Source organism: Cupressus sempervirens, chromosome 3, assembly GCF_028749045.1.
Source record: "Cupressus sempervirens isolate cs-2001-9-10 chromosome 3, ASM2874904v1, whole genome shotgun sequence".
NCBI classification, from domain to species: Eukaryota; Viridiplantae; Streptophyta; class Pinopsida; order Cupressales; family Cupressaceae; genus Cupressus; species Cupressus sempervirens.
Genome location: NC_143120.1, coordinates 673,633,071 through 673,658,227, shown reverse-complemented (window position 1 = coordinate 673,658,227; position 25,157 = coordinate 673,633,071).

The window sequence follows — 25,157 nt, the reverse complement described above, 5'->3', positions numbered from 1 at the left end:
TGTGGAAAGATTTTAACATAAGCATCAAAGACATAAAGGTCAAGATGACTTCAATTTTAGCTTACCCAATTTAATGTATCAAAACCATGCTAGCATCAAGGCATAGCTACCAAGATGACTAAAAGAACGCTTATGCAAAAATAGTCAAGGACGATGCCTCAAATCTCCTAAGTTTTTCGAGGGGACAACAAGAGACACTCCAGAGTTTCAAGACCATATCCACAAGCAAAAAAGAAACAAAAAACATGCCCCATGCCCCAAGTCCTCTATCTATGTATCCCAAAGAGAGTTATCAGACAAGGACATAACAAAAATCAATAATAGTTAGCACACAAAGAAAAGATCATGATATAGGTCAAGCATTAAGTGTTTGTGTTTTAAAAATTTAAATGTGTTAACTGAAAATGTGTTAAGGATCGAATGCTTGGAAGCACGTAAGATCTCAAGATGAAACTGGGTAAGACCAAATCGAAAAATGTTGAAAAACACTCAATCTCAGGGTTTGTATTGAAAAACACCATTTGCAAGGTGTCCTAAAGAGTAACACAACCAAGAGACCAAAGTGAACACAATTATGCCCCCTAGATAAATACCAATTCAAAACCAAGGCAACAAGGACAAGGCATGTTGGAGAAAGGCCAAGTGTCAAGGACACACGCTAAGAAATAGGGGTGCGAAGGCCTCAAGTAGCCCATCGCCAAGTTTTCACCAGTTGGATTATTTATTTATTTTTGGAATATATACATTTTTTGGAGATACATCAAAGAACTTATACTAAGATGATCATTTTTTTAGGACATTTTATGCTTTTTAGGATTTTTTTAGCATCATATATGATTTTTTTTGGATTTTTAGAATGATTTACAGATTGCTCACTCTCAAGAAAGATCACATCATTTTGTTCCATTGTTAAGGAAGGTGTAAGGTATGATGTAGTAAGAAGCTAGTGAATATGATGGATAAGCAAGGAGTGTATGAAGAAAGTGAAAGTGATCTTAAAGGACTGACTCCTCAAGAGTACCTAAGCTAGGGAAAGATAACCATATAATGCATGTGTTGTACAAGAAAAAAAAAAGCCATGCAAGGAGATAGCATGTGGGTTAAGTAGTGGAAACTAATAACTGAGATAGCATGAAAGTGTGTACTCCAACAAAAGTAGGCATGTCAAGAGGCCTAAGAACCATCTTTCTCATTGTGTGATCAAGACCAAGGGGTCAAATGGATAGAATAGTAGTAGGATAGATTAATAAGAATAAAGGTAAATATCTAGGCTATGAGTGAATGAAAAAGCATAATAGGGAATTATATGGTTAAAATAGGCAATACGCAAGGATAACTCAACATTTTCAAGATCAAAGAGGAAATATGGGATAGATGAATTAGGGAATGATTACACATGACACCGTTTTGCCAGGTTTTCATCATGGTACTTATCCAAGGCACCACAAGAAGTGGTTTTCACCATAGGACACATTTCTCTCTCTTTAAATTTTCTACTAAGGCACTTATTTACTAGGTTTTCATCAAGGTACATTTTCATTTTTTTATTCCTTTTTTCCCCCTTTTCAGAAAGAGCTCAAGTTGTTTCAATTTAAATAATGCTCCTATAGGAAATATGAGTGATGATAAACCAAGACCATAGAAAGGTATGCTCAAAGATGCTAATAGGTGATGGAGAGGAGATGGTAGATAATGTATATGTTGGACAAGGTTTTATGCTTTGGAAAGATAGAAGGAATATGGATAGTAGGTAAGTGTAGAATTAAAAATATTACATAAGGGTAGGTGAGAAATTAGGCAAGATCAACATTGAAACACAACCTGAAGGGTTGTGAAATGATGGAGTAATCATGGAGGAAATAGTTTGAGGTTTAGATGTACGAGGAAGTAAGAGAATTTTGGAAGGAGATGGAGTGAAAGTCTTTGGAATCTTCTTAGGAATATTTATGGAAGGAGATGGAGTGAAAGTCTTTGGAGTCTTCTTAGGAATATTTTTGGAAGCTTGAATGCCATCTTTGATTTACTTTCAATATTTAACTCTTTCAAAAGAGATTTGGGAATCCATATAGCTTTAGGATTTTCTTTTCCTTTGGATGCTTTAGAACACATTTCTTCAATGATGGATTTAGGAACCCATATTTGCTTTGATTTAACTCTTTGGGTAGTATACCTTTGTGGCCTCTTGAATAATTGTTCTTTATTTTTATTCACATGTCAATTAGATGGGACATAGTGACATTCATTTTTAAATGGATTCTTGTGTTTGTTCTTAAATTGATCATCCAAATTGCTTCCAAAAGACTTGGGATTTGTGGATGAATAAGGATTATATGAATTGTTCATATGGATAGATGAATGAGAATTCATCAAAGATGAGTGTTTTTGTTCATCTCGAGGTATGATAGGAGAGCTAGGAGATGACATAGGAGTGAAAGTAGGATATGGAGGAACATAAGGTCCCAATATAGATGGACTGTTTGAAGGCTTTATCTTTGACAAATAAGGACCAACGATAGATTTAGGAGATGCAAAGGGATAGTGAATAGAGATATTAGCATCTTTAGAGTGAGCAATATGACCAAGGCCATCAATAGACTCATATGTATCTTTAATAGGAGCAACACCCTCGATAGGAGTATTTGAAGCTTGAGCGTAGTTTTGAAGTGAATATGGAGAAGCATAACAATAAGGGATTATTTGATCTTGAAAAGTTTCTTTGGATAAAATACGCATACAACTTTGTTCACAATTTTTAGTAAGCTCAAGGGAAATAGTGGAAGTAGTGTCTTCATGATACTTAGGTGGTAGATAAGACATAGGATATGGAGGGCTAACATCTTGAAGGAGATGAAGGGGTGCTTGATCTTGATCTTTCTTGACATATTTATTTTTATCTTTTTTTGAGTCCTCTTGACATGGATCCACTTCTAAGGACAAGGGAGTTTATGAGGTTTTCATGATAGGATATTGAAGGGGTAATGAAGGACTATCTGAAGTTGGCATAGTAGAGATAGCACCACATGACGGTTGAGGGTCTTTAGTCTTACAAGCATGAAAATGTTTTTCTACCAAGTGTAGAGTAGCTTGAGTTTCTTTAAGAGGTAGCACTCGAGGATAACTATAGGGAATTGCATGAAAAGCATTAGGACCTTTGTTTGATGGAAGAATGTTGGATTTTTAATTTTTGGGAGATGCATAAGTATTGGAAGAAATGAAGGTATCAAGGAAACCATCACTAGACATAGTTTCATCAACATGATCTTGCTCAAGAGAAGCATCTTCATTACATAGGTCTTTAGGAATTTCAACATCAATGATAATGTTATCAATAAAATCTTGAGTTATACATTTAAATACAATACAATATTTAGTTTTATGACCTTCACATGTATGGTAGCCGAAAAAGTGATCATCTCTTCACAAATAAGGTTTTAACTTATGTTCATAAGGTGTATAAAATTTGTATGGTAAAGTAATTATCTATTTTGCAACTAAGGTCTCAAGTATCATGTCATGTGAAAATGTGACATGCGTAAAAGTTCTCTCAAAAGTACAACTAGGACCATTTTTGTCATTCTCATCTTGGTCAAAGATAGGCCCATCATGAAATATTGGCATATTCTCAAAGGAGTTATTAATCACTTTCTCTCTCAAGAGGTCTTTGGATCTATAAGATGAAGAGAATTGATGTCTTGAAGCAGAAGATGTAGACCTTGAAAAAGAGAAACTAGTAGGTAAGTCTAGATACTTTTTAATGGAAGAGGAGAACTCATAATCATCTAGACTTGATTGAGGTTTGGTAGGTAAGTCTAGCTACTTTTTAATTGCATAGGAGAACTCATAATCAACTAGACTTGACTGAGGTTTGGTAGCATAGGGTTTGAAGCCCATAGTGGTTTTGAAAGCATATAGAAGGAAAGAATCCTTAAGGCTAAATTTGATGGATGTGTCCCTTTTTGTTCAAAGTGGGGAAGGCTCTAAACATTCAAGCACATCAAACACACCAACAACCTATTCAATTTTCTATAAGGATGCACAAGCTCAACTGGGGGATGTCCTCGATATACGCAAGGTACGTAAGGCCCAAATCTATAAATAAAAGAGAATACTACCAAACAACTAGGAGGAAATGGTAACCTAATCTTTACCTTCACTTCCCAAAGGTATACAGTTCTTTCTATCTTATCCAAGATTGATAATATTTTTACTTCCAAGAGATCTTTCTTTAGATTCAAGTCATGCTATTTATACTCCATTGGAACATAGGAGTTGAGGTCATCCCCTAGAGTGATCACTTCTCTAGGTAGGCCCCCTAAAAAAACAAAAAAACAAGATCCCTTATTTAGGTTCCCTTAAAAATCCTTAACAAGGATGTAAGAAGAAAACATCAATAAGAAAATCTTGGGATTAAAATATAGGAGGGGTTTTTAAAATTTTTAAGCTCAAATGCAAATGTGAATGATTCATTTAAAGCCCTTTTTTCAATGTTGAAAAGATACACCAAACAATTTGACAAAAGAAAGAAAATTATTTTACAATGAAAAAAACACAATGATCACTTTTTATAATTCAAATGAGAAGGTTTGAAATGTGTACACCTTGATTTCACGCTTTCCAATTTTTTCTTTTCCATTTTTGGCTCTTTAGACCTCCAAGTTACCTTCACAAACTTCAATAAAGTGCATGAAATCATGAAGAAATAAGAAAATTCATATGAAAATATATTAAACTATTTGATTGCATGAAAAATGACAACTCATATCATGCATTGAAGGTCCAAATCTATAAATAAAAGAGAATACTACCAAACAACTAGGAGGAAATGGTAACCTAATCTCCACCTTCACTTCCCAAAGGTATAAAGTTCTTTCTGTCTTAGCCAAGATTGACAATATTTTTACTTCCAAGGCCCAAATCTATCAATAAAAGAGAATACTACCAAACAAAAAGGAGGAAATGGTAACCTAATTTCCACCTTCACTTCCCAAAGGTATAAAGTTCTTTCTATCTTAGCCAAGATTGACAATATTTTTACTTCCAAGAGATCTTTCTTTAGATTCAAGTCATGCTATTTATACTCCATCAGAACATAGGAGTTGAGGTCATCCCCCAGAGTGATCACTTCTCTAGGTAGGCCCCCTAAAAAACAAAAAAAACAAGATCCCTTATTTAGGTTCCCCTCAAACTCCTTAACAAGGATGCAAGAAGAAAACATCAATAGGAAAATCTTGGGATTAAAAGATAGGAGGGGTTTTTTTTAATTTTAAGCTCAAATGCAAATGTGAATGATTCATTTAATGCCCTTTTTTCAATGTTGAAAAGATACACCAAAAAATTTGACAAAAGAAAGAAAATTATTTTACAATGAAAAAGAACACAATGATCACTTTTTATAATTCAAATGAGAAGGTTTGAAATGTGTGCACCTTGATTTCATGCTTTTCAATTTTTTCTTTTCCATTTTTGGCTCTTTAGACCTCCAAGTCACCTTCAAAAAATTCAATCAAGTGCATGAAATCATGAAGAAATAGGAAAATTCACGTGAAAATATATTAAACTATTTGATTGCATGAAAAATGACAACTCATATCGTGCATTGAACTTTGTGTAAATAAAGTGCAATTTAATCATGATTTTTAACCTAGTCAACATATTGGACCTATATACCATGAATTTGGTCCCATAACCCTAAATCAAGAAAATAGACCACTATAAAAAATTAGAGAGATTTCCAAAAAAGTTAGAATTTTGAAAAGATCTTTTTCATGTGTGCCCTAGGGAGCCATTTTCTTAAAATAGACTAGTTTTTGCAAATTGAATTATTGAGCCCTAATATGATCTTTCAAATCAAAATACAAAGAAATAATCCTATTTAGAATTTAGAAACCTTTCCAAAAATGCATACTTTTTCAAAATCTTTCTAATTTGGTTCCTAAGACAAAATTTCATGAAAAATCAACAAAAACTTACAAAAAATTGGAAATGCCTCAGAAAAATTTGAAAATTTCATTGAAGTTTCTCTGATATGTCAACACCCTAAAAAAAATCAGACCAAAACACCAAGTCATATGGGAGAAATGATTGAATCTTTAAGATCTAGAGTTTTCTTATCTCCAAACAAATCCATAAGGGGGTTAGCTCAAAAAATATCTAAAACCAACAAGTAAAGGTGGGTTGCCCCATGGGGGGTGCCAAAGATGTATGCATAAAATATGAGCACACTTCTATGAGTTATTTTATCTAAGATTACTCAAGAATGAGATCTTGAATGGTAGCTCATAGCTCTCTATTCATGGAGTGCAAGAGTTTATGATGGAGGCCCTCAGTTTGACCTAGTTTGTGCCTATGTAAGTACACCATAAAATACGAGATTCAAAGATCAAAATATGAATGAAAATGAAGATGCAAATTAATCTAAATGATGACAATGCAAAAAAAATGTAAGAAAGGAAATATAATCTATGAAAGGAAATAACAATGCAATATTTAATCTATGAAAACAAATATGGACCTAAACTAATATGAAAATTCAAGGATGGATCATGATGATGAAAGCCATAGATGCATGAGAGAAGAAGAAAAGAAGATAGAAGTTCTCCACAAAAAGCTTTAATACTCAAACTCCTCTACAAATTACTTTCCAAACCTGCAACATAAAATAGCATAATTGTGGATGTCAAAAATGAGGAGAGGGCTCTGCCTTATAAAGAAGAATAGATGACTAAGATTAAGAGGCAATAAGATTTAATCAAGGGTGGAGAAAGAATGATCCGTGTGAGAAAATATTCCACCAATGAGAAAAGATGAGAAAAATTAATTGGAATCCCACTTAGAAATATGTGCATTTAAGTGTAGAGAAAAAAAGAAGAAGATTTATTTAATTTATTTCCTTTTTTCAAGTGGAATTTTATTTATTTAATTAAAAAATGGATCTTCTTTTAATTCAAAGGGGATTTTATTTGTAAGAATTTTCCTAAGAGAAAAATTCACCCAGGAACTAAGAACTCAAACACAAGCACATAGTAGACCAAAAATGGATATGATCAATTGATCAGAGTATGTCCAAATACATTGCTCTGTTCAGAATGTGATATTCAACACACTATGAGTGCTTGTATATAAAGGCCTCTCAGGAAGCCCCTAGAATGTCTCTAGAAACAACCAGAAGATAAGACAACTAAGCACCTTATCCAACATTCTAGATGAATGGATAAGAATGACAAAGTGTCATATGTGTGTAGAAGATTTCTGTGTTGTAGACAACATGTGCTTAAAAGAGGTGCAGACCTATGCGATGTCATCATGACAACTCACAAGAGTGCACATACTCCTAGGTGTCTCACAAATAAAATAATGAAAAATAATTAAATAATGCATCAACCTAAGTAAACTTAAGTAAGTGTAATAAGTAAATACATATTTACACCAACACCCCCCCTTAAGTGCAAGTTAGGGGAATGCCCTTAAGCTTACAAACTAGGATCAAGATGCATAATGGGTCTCGACTACTAGGCCATGTTAGTTACCCATGTACATAATGAAAATGCAAATCTCTCATAAAGCAGGAAAAGAGGGAAAACCTTATGGGAAAAAACCTCTCCCAAAAAGAGAGATAAAAGGGATGCATGGATGGATGGATTAATCAAGACCCCCCCATTATGACATATATCCATGTATATACAAGAAAGAATGGAGAAGAACAAAACCTCCTATGAGGAAAAAGTCCCCCCCAAAAAAGAAGAGGAGACGAGGTAGTCCCCCCCCTTAAAAGTAGTGTGCCGATCAGTGCTCCTATGTAGAAGCTAATCCACGACCTCTGTATGATGTTCCTCCCCTTTGGAAGAAACAATGGCAAGGGTACCTATGAGATGTGTCCCTTGGATGGAGAGGGAATCTCCATGATGATCGGTGTCTCTAAAACTTGTTCAAAAATCCCTGTGTCGATACTAATGATGGCTTCCTCCATAACTATTGAAGAGAAGTATAGATTGAACAAGGAATGTGGTAGAAACTATCTCAAGAAACCAATCATCTTCTCAACTGATGAAGAGACCTCCTGCAGATGTTGTAAAGAAGAATCCACAATCACGCCAATCTGGAAGGATTGATCATGTAGAGAATGTGCAATAACTATAGAAGAATATGCCTCAGGAAAGAGAAGTGAGAAATCATCATAAAAGTCTCCCATGTCTACTGTGTGTGACTCCAGGAACAGAGTTGCAATGTCTCCCAAGAAATCATCACCTGGAAGACCATGTGTACCCTATAGTGCTGAAGTACATGAATTTGACACTGCGGCAAAAGATGAGGTGTCCGTCTAAAAAAGAAGACAGATGTCATCAAGAATGTCTCCCATGTCTTCAATGTGAGACTCCAAAAATAGTTGTGCCATATCTGGAAGGAAGTCATCCCATGAAGCTGAAGTAGGAAGACATGGAATATCCTACTACACTAAATCTGAAGCATCCATGGCTGAAATAAGATCAGTAGGAGCAACAAGAGTTGGAGGTGTGATCTCATTTGAGGTTGAAGAAACCATAGCTGGACTGATTAGATGTAGAAAGTCCACTGGAGATGGAGGATCGCATGGATCTCCATATGATTCCCAAATAGACCACCAAATATCACAAGGAAAATATGCCAATCTAAGAGGACCAAAAGATTCCCTACTCATACTTTTACGTAGAAATTTATTAAGGTTAATAATATATGTCCAATCAAAATGTGGCATTGAATAGAGATAAGGAAGCAATCTCGGATGTTCTCTTAGATGGTCAATCATCAAAATCCTCCATTTGTAATAGTTCCTTGTTGTCAACTGTGGTCTAATACCAAACTGACAAATCTTACAAGACTCCATGAGATCAATCAAAGAAACCTCCAAAAAAATCAAGGAATCCTCCCTGAAAAGGATGCTGTTGGCACTTGAAAGCCACTTGCCAATTTAGGGCCTATTTCTGAAAGTAGTATTTCTATCTACAAAACTTATAATTTGATTGCAGATTTGGAAAGTAGACAAAAAAAATGCACTTTCAAAAAAAATGGAACCTGATTTGGAGTTCAGATGAGCCCATACCAAGCATTTTAAGTGGCAAAATTTGAGATTTTGGAGTTGCAAAAAAATTTAGAAACAAAGATCTCGAACCACCTACACCAATGTGTAGATCATGAAATCTTACCCCAAAACAAAAAAATTGCTCGCAAAAAGGAGTCCGTATGAGGAAGATATTACTATTTGAAAATTGCTGCTACTGTTATTTTTTCTGAATCGCCGCCGTGCCTCCAAAAAACAAATGGCTCTAGATTTTGCCTCAGATGTTCGATTTGGATGAGACAAAATTTGATTTGGGGGTTTTTGGACCTTTTGAATGTGATGCAAATATCATATTTACAACAACAAGCTTCAATCTTCACCTGGAAAAAATCTCTCCTATGGCCTTATGGCCAAAAAAATTTCAAAAAATGATGCAGATCCGAAAAAATAGTAGAGATGCAGATGAAAAAAATGTAGATCTAAAAATTAAATGTACAAATCTGAAATGATCATACCAATTCTGCAAATCGGTCCTTCGGGTGCCAGTTTGCAAAAATATTTTGCCTCACAATCGAATTTGGCCTAGGGTAGGTAGCTTTGTAGCTAATTTTCACTGATTCAACATTCTAGATGCAATGGCGAGGTCAGATCTGATGCTGGACGCTCCCAATTTTTGTAGCACTTCGGATTCAGGCTGAGGTAATGAAACAAGCAAGAGGTCTCGAATGGCTATGTGATGCAAATATAGGGAAAAATTCACCCAGAAACTAAGAACTCAAACACAAGCACATAATAGACCAAAAATGGATATGATCAATTAATCAGAGTATGTCCAAATACATTGCTCTGTTCAAAATGTGATATTCAACACACTAGGAGTGCCTGTATATAAAGGCCTCTCAGGAAGCACCTAGAATGTCTCTAGAAACAACCAGAAGATAAGACAACTAAGCACCTTATCCAACATTCTAGATGAATGGATAAGAATAACAAAGTGTCATATGTGTGTAGAAAATTCCTATGTTGTAGACAACATGTGCTTAAAAGAGGTGCAGACCCATGTGATGTCATTATGACAACTCACAAGAGTGCACATACTCCTAGGTGTCTCACAAATAAAATAATGTAAAATAATTGAATAATGCATTAACCTAAGTAAACTTAAGTAAGTGTAATAAGTAAATACTTATTTACACCAACATTATTTAATTAAAAGGGAGCAATTTCTTTTAATTAAATAGGAAATATTTAATTAAATTAAAAGAGGGGTTTTTCTCTTAATTAATTAAATGTGGATTAATTATTTAATTAAAAGAGAGGTTTTCTATTAATTAAATAAGACAGAATAAAATGATCAAACCTTTAGAAAATATTGAAATAATTAAATTAATTACAATTTGATCAAAGAAATTGATTTGAATTGATTTAATAAAATATTACAAACCATTGATTCAGGAAATTCAATAAATTGAATAATGGGGGCCCATAGTCTAGGTGACCATTTCAAGGTGCATACAATATCTTTGTTCAAGTCATATTGTTCTTTCTATTTTGATTATTTTAGAGAAAAATGAATGTTTAGGAATAGTTGTTGTAGTTGAGTAGGGAGAACAAATAACTATTGTAGATTCTGATACAACACTATGGCACAATAGACTTGGACACATGAGTGAGAAAGGTATACAAGTACTTCATCCAATGCAAGTTTTGCCAGGTCTAAAATGTGTTAATATGGATTTCTGTGAAAGTTGTGTATATGAAAAATAAAAGAGGGTGAGTTTGTGAAGACTAGGAAGGACAATAAAAGTGAGAGATTAGAGCTTGTGCATACAAATGTATGGGGACCAACTCAAGTATCTCACCTTGGATTCTCTCATTATTATGTTACACTTATTGATGATGTAACTAGAAAAGTATGGTTTTATTTCCTTAGACAGAAATCTAACATATTTCAAACTTTTAAGAAATAGAAATGCTTGGTTGAAAATGAAATTGAAAAGAAATTAAAATGTCTGAGATCTGATAATGATGGTGAGTATTGAAGTCAAGAATTTGAAGATTATTGCTCCACTAATGCTATTTGTAGATATAAAACTATTCGAAGGACTCTATAGGAAAATGGAGTGGCTGAATGCATGAACAAAACAATAATAGAGCGTGCAAGAAGCATGAGGTTGCATGCAAGATTGCCCTTAAATATGTGGGCAAAGGCTATCAATACTACTATATATTTTATTGATAGAGGTCCTTCTACTCCTATGGGTTGTGGTATTCCAGAGGAAGCATGGACTGGTAAGAAGGTGAATTATTCTTTTCTTAGAACCTTCAGTTATGGAGAATTTGCTCATATAGATTCTGAAAATAGAACCAAGGTAGAAGCTAAGTCAAAGAAATGTGTATTTTTTTGATATGGTGTTAATGAATTTGGTTATAGACTTTGGGATTTTGAAAATCATAAAATTGTAAGAAGTAGGGATGTCATATTAAATGAAAAAATGTTGTACAAAGCTCTATTGTAGCAACATGAGAAGAAAGAAGATGATTATGTAGTGCTAGATGATACTCCAAAAGTTGATGTTCCAACAATTTCTCATGATATACAACAAATGTCAAAAAAAAAATACCACACACCCTAGTGAATGTTAGACAATTGACAAGGCTAAGTAGACCTCCAAAAAGATTTTCTCCTTCATTGTATTCCATTTTACATACTGATGTTGGTGAACCTTAATGTTATATTGAAGCTATGCAGATGGATACAAAGATTCAAAGGGATTCTATAATGAAAGAAGAAATGGACTCTTTGTTGAAAAATAAGACATGAATTTATGGAAGTTCCCCATAGGTAAAAAGACTTTACAAAATAAATGGGTTTATAGGTTAAAAAAAGAGGATGGAGGTAATAAAAGACTTAAAGCTAGGTTAGTTTTAAAAGGGTTTTGATAGAAAAAAGGCATTGATTTTGATGAGATATTTTCTTCTGTTGTTAAAATGACTTCTATTCGCACTGTTTTAAGTATTGTAGCTACTGAAGATTTACATTTGGAGTAGTTTGATGTTAAAACAACCTTTCTTCATGGTGATTTGGAGAAGAGATATATATGGAACAACCATAGGATTTGAGGTCAAAGGTAAGGAGAACTTAGTGTGCATATTGAAGAAATTTTTATATGGCTTGAAGGAAGCACCTCGATAATGGTATTTGAAATTTGACAGGTTTATGCATGAGCATGGATATAATAGGTGTCACTTAGATCATTGTGTTTATTTTAAGAGGTTGGATGATAACAACTACATTATTTTATGTTTATATGTTGATGATATGCTTGCAACTGGGTCTAACATGGATCACATTAAGGGGCTAAAATGCTAGTTAGCACATGCATTTTCTATGAAAGATTTTGGGGCAGAAAAATAAATCCTTGGTATGAAGATTTGCAAAGATAGGAGGAACAAGAAATTGACTTTATCTCAGGATGATTATATTGAGAAGGTGTTGTAATGTTTCTCTATGGAGAATGCTAAAGCTATCAACACACATCCACTTGGTCATTTGAAGTTAACTAAGGAGACGTGCCCCAAGACACAAGAAGAGGAGGATAATATGTCTAAGATACCTTATGCTTCAGCTATAGGAAGCTTGATGTATTCTATGGTATATATGAGGCAAGATATTGCACATGCAGTAGGAGTCATTAGCAGGTGTATGAGTCATCTAGGAATTGAGCATTGGAATGCAGTCAAATGGATTCTTAGATATTTGAGAAGAAAATGGAGTAAGTGTTTACACTTTGGGGCTCTACTACAAATTAATAGGGATATGTTGACTTAGATTTGGCAGGGGATATTGATACTAGGTAGAGCATTACAGGTTATGTATTTACTATTAGTGGGGCAACAATGAGCTAGGTTTTTAGGTTACAGATGGTTAATGCTTTTTCCACTACAGAGGTAGAGTATGTTGCTGCTACAGAGGCAACCAATGAGATGATATGGCTTCAGTTCTTCTTGGAAGAGTTGGGACACCCACAAAGGGATAATTATTTGTTCACACATAGCCAGAGTGCCATTCATCTTGTAAATAATTCAACTCTGCATTCAAAGATAAAACACATACAATTGTGAAACCATTTCATTTGATTAGTTTTAGATGATGGACAATTAAAGCTGGAGAAGATACATACAGATGATAATCCAGTAGATATGGTTACCAAGATAGTAACAAGGGAGAAGCTGAATTCCTCTTTATCTTCGATTGGTCTTCTAGACTAAATAAAATAAAAGAACAAAAATGTCCAAGGTGGTTTGATATATTCTAATGGGAGCTATAGGTTAGCGATGCTATGACCAGTCTCCAAGTGGGAGGTTATTATTATGGAGCCTGACTAGTCTCCAAGTGGGAGATTGTTGTAATGTGGAACCTAATTAGACTTAGAGGTTTATTCAGCATGGTTTCCTCTAGATTATTTCTATGGGGGTTTGGGGGAAACACCCATAAGATGGGGTCCTAGGGCAGTGCCCCAAGTGTGCTCCCTATCATAGAACATGGTAGGATTGAGAGGAAATGCCCTCGTAGGGGTTTTTGGGGGTAGCACCCTAAATCCAAAATGACCTTATATTGTAAAAGGCATTGGCTACTATTTTTCTATTATTCTAGCCCTAAATTTGTAAGCAACAAAAAACTTGTATAAAAAGGCATAGGGTTAGGGATTTTCATAATATGTGATGAAAAAATTGGTTCTTATGGCAGTATTGATTTGTAAGGAATTATGGATTGTAATCGAGTTGTAATCACTGAATAATAATAATATTGGACTTGCTATTGGGGGACATAGCCCCGAGATTGGGTGAACCATGTTAAATCTTGGTGTCTTCTGTTCGATAATGTGCAATCTATTATTTTTGATATTGGTTATATTTGCATGTAACTATTATTTCTGTCTAAGGTTAATCCTAACAAGTCAGATGTGAAAAATGGAAGATGACATATACAGATATATGTGAATGGTTGATATCTTTGGCATTGTTGTCAAAGAGGGAGAGTATATGTTAGGCAGTTACCATCCTATATGGAAGAGGGAAAGTATGTTATGTAGTTACCATTTATATGAAAAGTATATGCTAGGATGTAAGGAGATATTATGTAGTTACCATCTTATATTTGCATGAAAGAGAGAGAATCTATATGCAATGTTTGTTATCAAAAGAGGGAGACATGTCTACAAGTATTCCTATCTAGTGATAGAGGGAAAAGTTGAATTAAAATAAATTTGAATGATGTTAGCATTGAAGATATATACAATTAGTATCATAGAGGGAAAAGTGTAAGTAAGTGCAAGATGAGAATTAGAATGAAACTAAAAATATCTATGAAAATATTAAATCACAAAGTGAGTAGTATTGATAAATCATGAGAATGTCTTTTTTTCTACATGGTAACTAGAGGTGTTTCCATCAATGCCAAAGAGAGAGAGTGTTGGGAACTACAATTAGAACAATTCTTATGTTGTAATTAATGTCAAACCTATTGGAGAGATGTTTAGTAATAATGTAAAGTGTTATATCTATTGATTGATGAAGAGGATTTGAAAAGAGAGATAACTACATGAACTAGTGATATTGTTGAGTGAAGAGGAGCAAGTATGATAGAATTACAAAGGGCATGTTATTAGTTAGTGTTTGACAAGATGATGTAATCTTCAATCATCATATGAATTTTGCATGTGTGGACTTAAACACAAGAAAATCTTAGTAAAATTTGGTAGGTTAATGAAAGAGCTAAAATAAAAGATTAGGGAACTTAAGAGTTAGTCGAGCAAAAAATATTAGCCGAGCGACAGTTATGGCTGAGCAAGATGAAGAAATTAAGTATAGTAGTGTTTGAGTGATGATTGAGTGAGCTAGTGTAAGTCGAGAAAGATAGAATAGTAGTAATTGAGCTACACAATGATGGCTGAGTGTCAACAAAAGTTACACTTTGTAAAAGAATCAAGTTTGAGGCCAACATAGTTGAATTTATGGATTAGTCAAAATGCATGGATGATAAGGACTGATGAGATAGTATATTTAATGCTTCAGTTATGTTTATTATACAATCAAAGGCAATGATTTAAATAGAAGTTTATAGAAGTAGATCAAGAAAGGAGTAGAAGGACAAAATAATGTATAGATTTAATGGATCTAACCTAACCCTAAAATCTATGGTGATGTTTAAGTGGAAAAAAAATTAAAATTACCTATTTAAGGAGGCATACAAGATGTTTTCTAAGGTTGGTTCATTGTTGATTGATGATCTTAAGGAGAACCTATCAATAATAGAGTAGTAGAGGTGAAGTGAAGATATTGGTGAAGTGTGATTACTTGAAGGGTTTCAAAGAAGATCAATGATGGAGATGTTAACGAAGTCCAATCAATGAACCGACAAATGAGTCGAATAGAGATTTGGATTTTTCAAGTGAGTTATGAAAACATATCAAACCTATTGTTACTTTCTAACCATTGTGGCACTCAAAATCCTTTACTAAATGTTTACCTAACAATTATTTTGTAAATCCTTTATTGAATGTGACATTATAATAGAATGATCCAAAGTCCCCTAACTAGGTCACTCTGAATAGGGTGATTAAATCATTTCATAGGCTCTTGAACACCTACTAGTGTGTTTGGTAACCTTTAATAGAGTTGACTCTAACACAGTTGGCTTTATTTTTTCAATTGATTTTATATTTCTAGAATTTATTTAGTCATATTTGTAGGAAAATCTAAAATGCTTGGTTTCTATTTTTTCTAATTTTAATTTGGTAATATATTTTCTATTAATTTTTCACAATAGATTTGTTTTTAAGATGATCATTTTAATAATATATCACAAATTGGATATAAATAAAATAATATTTATTTGTCTATGTAAAATATTTATTTAAAATTTTATTTTATTTTAATTAGAAATTAATTATAATATCTGCAAGCACCTATTAACTTATTATTGCAAGTACAAAAGCATGCGACTACTAATTTAATTGTTTCCTATTCCCTACAATAAAAAGATGGATTATTCAATAGCAATGATTTTTGAGCCATATGTTTGAAGTATAGTGAACATATTGTATGTGAAATAGGTTTCCTAGTTGAAGCATCAATCAAGAGTGATTTGGTTAACTGTCCATACTAGAAAATTTAATAAGTTTTTTATTTTATGATGCAAGGGATTCAAAGTTGGTGAAGGAGCTCTCACATGGTGGCTAACATAAGTATTGGAGTTGGGTATATTCTTTGTCAACCCCATCATGTATGATCCTAATCATTTCCCTCTAAGTTTTGGCATTTTTTCATAAGATGAGTGTCTTTATTTGTTTGGTGCATTTGCAAGCAATTTAATAATAAGTTGTAACCATTGGGCATGCTTTTGCTTCAATATTACATTATTTGTTCATTGGTCAACAAGAGTCAACAAGTAATCAAAGCTAAATTTTAAGCCGTGATGTAATAGAATTGATATTGACATGTTTTATGGTCATTTGGTCATGTTAATAGTGTTGAAATATAAGAGGAATAACTAAGAGGGGAGGGGTGAATCAGTTACCACTAAAATAAATCTCAAATCCCTTAGATTTCAATACTAAACATAAAATCTACTCAAATATTGTAGCTTGATAAACACACATGCACTTGGTTAATACTAATAACATGTTGTAACTTGGTAAGTATTGAAATAATAGCTGTAACTCAACAAATGCTTAACACAAAAAATCTTAGGATATTATCTGTAATTAACCTTAATTAACTTAGTTACATATACATGAAATAAATAGCATGAACACAGGTGATAGTAAGATTTAATGTGGAAACCCAATTTGGAAAAAATAACCAATTGCAACTACTTATTAATTTTCACTTTTATGAAGTAAGCCCTGTTAGGCGATAACCATGTTAAAGGTTACAAAACACATTATTAGCTCTGACCCTATTAGAGGATTTAATCACCCTGTTAGGAGTGTCCTTGTTAGAGGTCTTTAGAAACCTCAATCTAGAAATGCCACCTTGTTAGAGGAATTACAAATAACTATTAAACCAACTCTATTGAGAGATTTAGATCACTGCTACAATAATTAGAGAGTAACAATGAGATGACTTGATTTCTGATACAATGGTATTGTTGATTTTAGATCTCAATGCTGGCTCAAATTCTTGATCCTTCCTGATAGAATGTATCTTTGTAGCTCCTCAAGGATATTCTGCTTATCCTTTCAATTCAATTCCTCTAAGCATCTTCTATTCTTTTGTGTACTCACACATTCAATCCTCAACTTAACCTTATACATATATCATACATATTGTCAAGTTGACTTGAATACATCTTAGAATAATTAATATTCATCTCCTCAGTCAGCTAGAACCAACAAACAAATCCAATTAACTCAATATACCAAAATAAGAAAATCCTTCGTTAGTTGACCCTACTCGGTAGACACTAACTAAGAAATGATTTTCCTGTGTTAATCAAGTGAACTTAGTTAACACTATATCTTCACAAAATTTCTTTGGCAACTGAGTGAGCTCGGTTAACACTGATTCCATTTGTATGATTAAAATGTCGGCACACTTCTATGAGTTATTATATTGAAGATTTCTTAAAAATGAGGTCTTGAATGGAAGCTCATAGCTCTCTATTCATGGAGGAGGCCCTTAGTTTGACCTAGTTTGTGCCCATGCAAGTACACCATGAAACAAGAGATTCAATGATCCAATATGCATGCAAATGGAGATGAAAGCTAATCTAAATGATAACAATGCAAAACAATGTAAGAACGGAAATATAATAACAATGAAATATTAATCTATGAAAAACAAATATGGATCTAAGCTAATATGCAAATGCAAGGATAAAACCTCATGATGGAAGCCATGGATGCATGAGAGAAGAAGACAAGAAGATAGAAGTTCTCCACAAAAAGCTTTAGTATTCAAACTCCTTTTAAAATCACTCTCCAAACCTACAACATAACACTAGCATAATAATGGATGTCCAAAATGAGGAGAGGGCTCTCCTTTATAAAGGAAAATATGGAAGTGAAAGGCTTCTCACAACCAATACGGGATAATAGAGTTTGATTCATGTGAGACAAATTCCACCAATGAGAAAAGAGGAGTGTTGGAGAAGAAAGTGAAAAGAGGAAAAAGATAACTCCCACATTAAGTGTAGAGAAAACAAAAAACAGATTTATTTAATTTTTTATTTGTTTTATTTCCTTTTTCACCAAAAAGAGATATTTAAGTGAGATTTTTATTTAATTAAAATGGAGAAAATTCTTTTAATTAAATAGGAAATATTTAATTAAATTAAAAGAGGGGTTTTTTTGTTAATTAATTAAACATGAATAAATTATTTAATTGAAAGAGAGGTTTTCTTTTAATTAAATGGGGACTTATTTTTTTTAATTAAAGGGAGATTTTCTTTTAATTAAATAAGACTTAGGATAAAATGATCAACCTTAAAAATAAAGAAAAATTGAATTTGATCAGAAAAATTGATTTAAATTAATTTAATAAAATATTAAAAATCATTGATTTAGGAAATTTGATAAATTGAATAATGGGGGTCCATAGTCTAGGCGACCATTTTAGGGTGCATACATTTGCCCCTCTTTGACTAATATGTGATTGATTTGGGAACATATACAGTCAAATAAAGAAATTGAAGCGTGAGATCAATTTGGGATCACAAAACAACCCAGATGTGTGGTCGATTCAGGAACACATCAAGATAAAGAATAAAAATAAATTTTGACTTAAAAAAGTCAAGGATAAAATTGATAAAACTGAATCAAGAATTGAAGTTGAAGTGGAATTTTGTCTCACATGAATCAAACTCTATCATCTCATATTGGTTGTGAGAAGCCTCTCACCTCCATATTTTCCTTTATAAGGGAGAGCCCTCTCTTCATTTTGGACATCCATTATTATGCTATTGTTATCTACAAGTTTGGAGAGTGATTTTTGAAGAAGGAGTTTGAATACTAAAGCTTTTTGTGGAGAACTTATATCTTCTTGTCTTCTTCTCTCATGCATCCATGGCTTCCATCATGAGGTTTCATCCTTGCATTTGCATATTAGCTTAGATCCATAATTATTTTCATAGATTAGTATTGCATTGTTATTATATTTTCTTTCTTGCATTGTTATCATTTAGATTAGTTTTTATCTCCATTTACATGCATATTGGATCCTTGAATATCTTATTTCATGGTGTCCTTACATGGGCACAAACTAGGTCAAACTGAGGGCCTCTATTACAAACCCTTGCACTCCATGAATAAAGAGCTATGAACTACCATTTGAGACCTCATTCTTGAGAAATATTAGATATAATTACTCATAGAAGTGTGCTCACACTTTAGGCATACACTTATAAGATTATGCTTTAAACTAGGTACAAAATACACATCAAGAATATATTTCTTACCAAGATTTGTGATCAGAACAATTGTACCTTTTCCACTTACTTCCACTATGTTATCATTGCCCAATTTTACTTTTGACTTGACTAAGGTATCCAAGCTTTCAAATATATCTCTATTTTCTGTCATATGATTGCTACAACCACTATCTAGAAACCAAATATCACTTGAGCTCTCTTAAGCTACATGACATGTAATGAATAATGTCCCTAGACTACTTTCAAAAAAATTTGCATTTTTTTGCCTAGATCTGTTTGCTTCTTCTGACATTCATTTTCTGAGTGACCAAACCTCTTGCAATAATAACATTAGACATTTGATTTGTCATACCTTTCTGATGCTTGATTTTTATTGTGCCCCCTTGAGCTTAAAATTTGATTTCTCCTTACTCCTTGATCAAAACTCCTTTCCTCTCTTTGATAATTATTTTGTCTTCTTCCTCATCCTCTAAATCCTAGATTTCCTCTTCCTCTGCCTTTGCCAAATGTCATTTGTGTTTTGAATGCATTCTCCAATGAAGTATTATCATGCCTGTTCAACCTGTATTCATGGTTTTTAAATGACCCAAACAACCCATCTATAGATAATTTTGACAAATCCTTAGATTCCCAATTGCCACAACAATATTATCAAATTTAATATGCAATCTTTTTAAGATCTTTTCTACAATTTTTTGATCTATTAGCTCATCACCATTCAACCTTATTTGATTAACCACAGTCATAACTCAAATTGAAAATTGCTCTACTAAATCACAATCTTTCATTTGGAGGTTTTCAAAATCTCTTCTTACTGACTGCAATTTAGATACTTTTACATTGCTTATACCTTGATACGTTGTTTCAAGGATTGCCCATGCTTGCTTGGTTGTTGTAGCTCCATTAATCCTTGCAAGAATGAGTGTCATCCAAACTTTGTTGAATAATTTCAAAAGCCTTTATGTCTTTTTTCCTCTTTGCCTTGAGTTCATCCTTTTGATCTGCAGTTAATAATGATTCATCTAGTGGCTCTATAAATCCATTCACTATGATCTCCAATAACTCTTGGCAATGAAATATTATTTTCATTCTAAATGCCCAATGATCATAATTCTTGCCAGAAAATATTGGAATCATTAACTTATTCATGCTTGATGTCATACTTTAAAACAAATACAATTTTTTTTTTCAAAAATAATTGAATTTCTAAGTACGATATCAATACTTGAATCAATTATCTTAATTAAAATTTATGATCTCCAACTTCTTAGAAAACTATTCACTTAAAATAAAATGCAGCTCATAAGCACACATTCATGGAAGTTCCTCAACTTCAAAAAAAAATGTAATACCTTACTGCTGGACTGATCTCATATGTTTGCCACAATGTCATGTCCCCTTTTCAAATAATTAAAAATAATAATCTTTGCTAAGGCAGGCAGGCCCAAAAAGGTGAAGTTTCGGAAAAAGGGGATAATATTTGGAAGCTAATGGACTAATAAATGGAAATTATTATTAAAATATGTTTTATTAACCCCTCTTGGATGTGAGTTAGGGTTATGCCCTCTTTTAAGGGGTTTGGAGGCATTTTGGGCGGATTTTAGAACTTGATTTTTGCTCATTTCTTTGTTATTCTTCAGAGGCTGCCAAACCTGTGGAGAAGGAGACCCAAGAATGGGATTTTGCAGGTTTTTAGGAAGGTTAAGGACAGGAGTTTAAAGCCATTCCATGTGCATGCTCATGTAGAGTTTTCCTTTGTGCTGAACAGTGCAGATTTGTGGTTTTTCGGGTGTGTTTTTTTGTAAGAGTTTGGTGTTTTCAGTTGAGTATTTCATATCAGTTTGGGTTGCTGCTGTATTTCAGACTTTTAGATGTTAAAATAGAGCTGAATATATGTATTTGGTCATGATTATACTTCTGTGATATATTATTAGTTTTTTTGTGGTGTTTTCAGGCTATTCTGTGTTGTTTTTGAGAGCCCGATGAGCATTGTTTTTATCCTCCGTTTGGGAGCTGTTGTGTAAATGTTATAAAGATATGAAAATGTCATTTTGTAGGCTGTTATGCTGCTGAAATTTCTATAAAAATGTCCACTTTCAGATTTACTAATAATATGTGAAGCTGTGAAGTTTTTGGCACTATTTTCGGCATACCCGATTTGGGGTTTATTGAGAAATTGGTGAATCTTTGAAAGATTGGTTGTTTGATCTTAAAGATCTGATTAGAGACTTGAAATATCATATAAAATCAAAAAAGGGACATTTTAGTGGTATCAGAGCTATGATCTTGCCAGCCTGAGGGTTTGTAGAAGTTTGCATGTCAGTTTTGACAACTACCCAAATCTTGCATGTCAAAATTTATGGTTGCATGCTACTTCTAATCATTTGCATGTTAGTTCTTGGTGAATTTGGTGGTTGCATGTTGCTTCTAATCAGCTGCATGTCAAAATCTATGGTTGCATGCTACTTCTAATCATTTGCATGTTAGTTCTTGGTGAATTTGGTGGTTGCATGTTGCTTCTAATCAACTGCATGTCAAAATCTATGGTTGCATGCTACTTCTAATCAATTGCATGTTAGTTCTTGGTGTTTGAAGAAGTTATAACCTATTGGGGTTACACTCTACTTTATCTAGAATGGACAGGTATAGTACAGAGTCTGAGAGGACACGATCTTGGACAATTAATATCCAGAGTCAGAACAGTAGAAAGGATGGTTATTTAGACATTCGAGATAAACTTAGGAAAATAAGCCATGACATGTTTGAACAGTTGGTTGAGCACCATCGTATAATGAATGACATGTTGTCCAACCTAGCTAAGGTGGATAAGTTGACTGGATTTCTATTTGGAAGATTTTCTCATAGGGTAGATGACACAATTATCAAGAACTTGCATGAGGAGTTTGAGAAACTAGCTTATAGCCAGGCTGAGGTCTTAGATTCTACTCCGCCACAGGAGGTAGTGAGAAAGGATATTATGCAGATTGATAGTAATGGTCAACTTGATACTCAAATTGAGACAATTGTATACAAGTCATCAAAGGGTGATGTCACAGGTATTCAGGATGGTATAGTTACAATAGGTAGTGACTACAACGTAGTGGGTTTAGATGATGATTATGAGGATGTTGTTGTGCATAATGGTGAGATACCTGGTAGAGATGAGAAAACATTGAGCATTCATGACTTTGCTGAGAAAGAGTACCAGGCACAGTTAGATGCTTCAACACATGAGGTTGAGGCTGGTAGTACTTCACATGATTTGTCCAGCCAGCTGAAAGTGAACAATGACAGTATTGTGACTTCATTATCTCATCATGAAAGGTATGTGGAGTTAGTTGGTATTGGTCATATTACTCAGGTGAGGATTTTTCTTGAGTTACCAACTGATTCTAGTTTACAGATATGGACTCGAGATTGTTATATTGGCATTTGGGATTCAGTTGACTGGAGATTTTTAAAAGTTTTTGGTAGCAGTGTTTGTTTGGGTGCTATCATGGATTTGATTAGCAAATTGTATGGTGTTGTCTTTTCTTGTGCCAGCAGCTTGTCCAATGCTGGTATTAGTTTTTATACACCGGTGTTGGGCTTTGTTCATATATCCAGTCGACCATACTTGCTGGAATGTGTTGGTGATCTTTCATATTTGGTATTGTGTACAAATGAGTCCTAGGATCATATTGGCATTGATGACATCCAGGAGGATGCAGTGGGTAGTTTTGAAGACTTAGTTTCCTTGGCAGTTTCTTTTGGTACAGAGGAGTTAGACATCAGTGCTACAGTTTTTGATACTCCATATGTTGATATGGGCTTTGGAGTTGATTCACAGGATATGGATGGTAATACTCTAGAGACTAGTAACTTTGAGGATACTCGTTTAGACAATGCATCAGAGGAGGTTTGTAGGAGATAGTCTAGCCAGTGCCATCATGTGTCTAATCAGTTGAGAGTTAGTGAGTAAGACATTGCTATCGCTTGCCAGCATTTTGATGCTGCTCGTCAGTTGTTAGCCATTTATGGATGGGGTTCTCCTACTAGTGATGAGCAAGGAGGTAGTTATCTTTCCTTGATAGAGTTCCACTCTTTATGGGAGGCTATCCAGATTCTAAGACAGGATTATATGCAGTTGGTAGCCGATAGAGATTATCTTATGGAGTGGGGCAGTACAACATATGATGCATTGTTGGCCAAGGAAGATGAGGTGAGTGAGCTTACTCAATAGCTTGAGGTGACTTCTGAGATTCTTGAGAGTACACAGTTGGCTTTCAAGGAGTCACAGTTTCATTTGGCTAAGGTGACCATGGAGGTAGAGAAACTACAGTCTTTACTAGATTCTATATAGTCACAAGCTATGGTGTTTGGTGATCCGAGGATGTCCATGGTCGAGATTGTCAAAGACAGTGGAGATGGGGATGCATCCATCCTTGATACTAACATTGGCATATCGAGTTTGTCCCCATTAGAGTTAGGTTTAGTTGAGTTGGGTGCTGCAACAGATTGTTGTGGTATGCCTGACATGGTGGTGACCTCTAGTACTAATGGCACAAAGACTAGAGATGATGTATCAAAGACCATGTGTGATGTTGGTGAGCCGACAGTTGGCATGGTTCCTGCTAGTAATACTACTCCCTTGGCGATGTGTTCAGAGGTAGCAGTCAGTTCCAGCTTGGTTAGTGATCAATTGCAGTTAGTTACATCTGGATTGCAGTCTGAGCCATTGACTGAGATTGGTGCATTCTATTGACATTACATTGTGAGGTATGCTCATCAATTCACCTTTGATGACCATGTTGATGAGATGATGATACAGAGATGTACTTTGGTTCCTAGTGCTTATCATCAGTTATGGGATAGTTTGATGCCTCGGGATGAGAGTTGTGATGGGCATGACATGGCGATAGGTCCTGCAGTTGACAGCTTGATAATACATGACTTAGAGCAGAAGTTTTGGAGTGATGCTTCAATGAGTGTTGTTATTGATTCTAATCCTTTGGCTATGACATCTTCTGACTTAGCTGGTGATCAGTCACACTGGGTTGTATCACTTGTTCATGGTGAGCTGTTGACTGAGGTTGGTTTTTTTTATCAATATTATATTGCAGGGTATGTACATCAGTTAGCATTTGATCCTTGTGCTGACGAGTTGATGGCAGACAAACTTGGTTTGGGTTCCATTTCTTGCTGTTTATCTTGTGATGGCTTTTCACCATCAAGGGTGCATGGGAGTTATGGTTATGAGACAGTGGCTGGTGATCTGCAGAGTTGTGTTGACTGTAGGAGTTGTACAGTGTGTGGATTCTCCATACTTGGTACAGTTTCATTCAGAAGTGTTCACCATTGTTGCAGAGTTGGATTGTACATTCCGTATAGGCCAGTGGGATGCGTTGATGGTATCTACTATGTTGGCAATTTGATTTGTCCACTTTACTTGAGTTTTGATGTTCTAAGAGTTTGTGTCTCATGGGTTTCTAACTGTGGAAGTTGTGACTTTGGAGTTTGGTTGAGCAGTAATTGTTAGTTTGATTATGGATTCCTCTTGGTTATATTGCAGAGGATATTGCAGGAGCCTATGTTAATTGACAATAGTATAGTTCATGACTACATTTGGGATCCAGGTGGATTGATTGGTCTATTGTTCAACCATTGCTTGAGGACAAGCAATATTTGGAAGGGGAGGACTTGTCATGT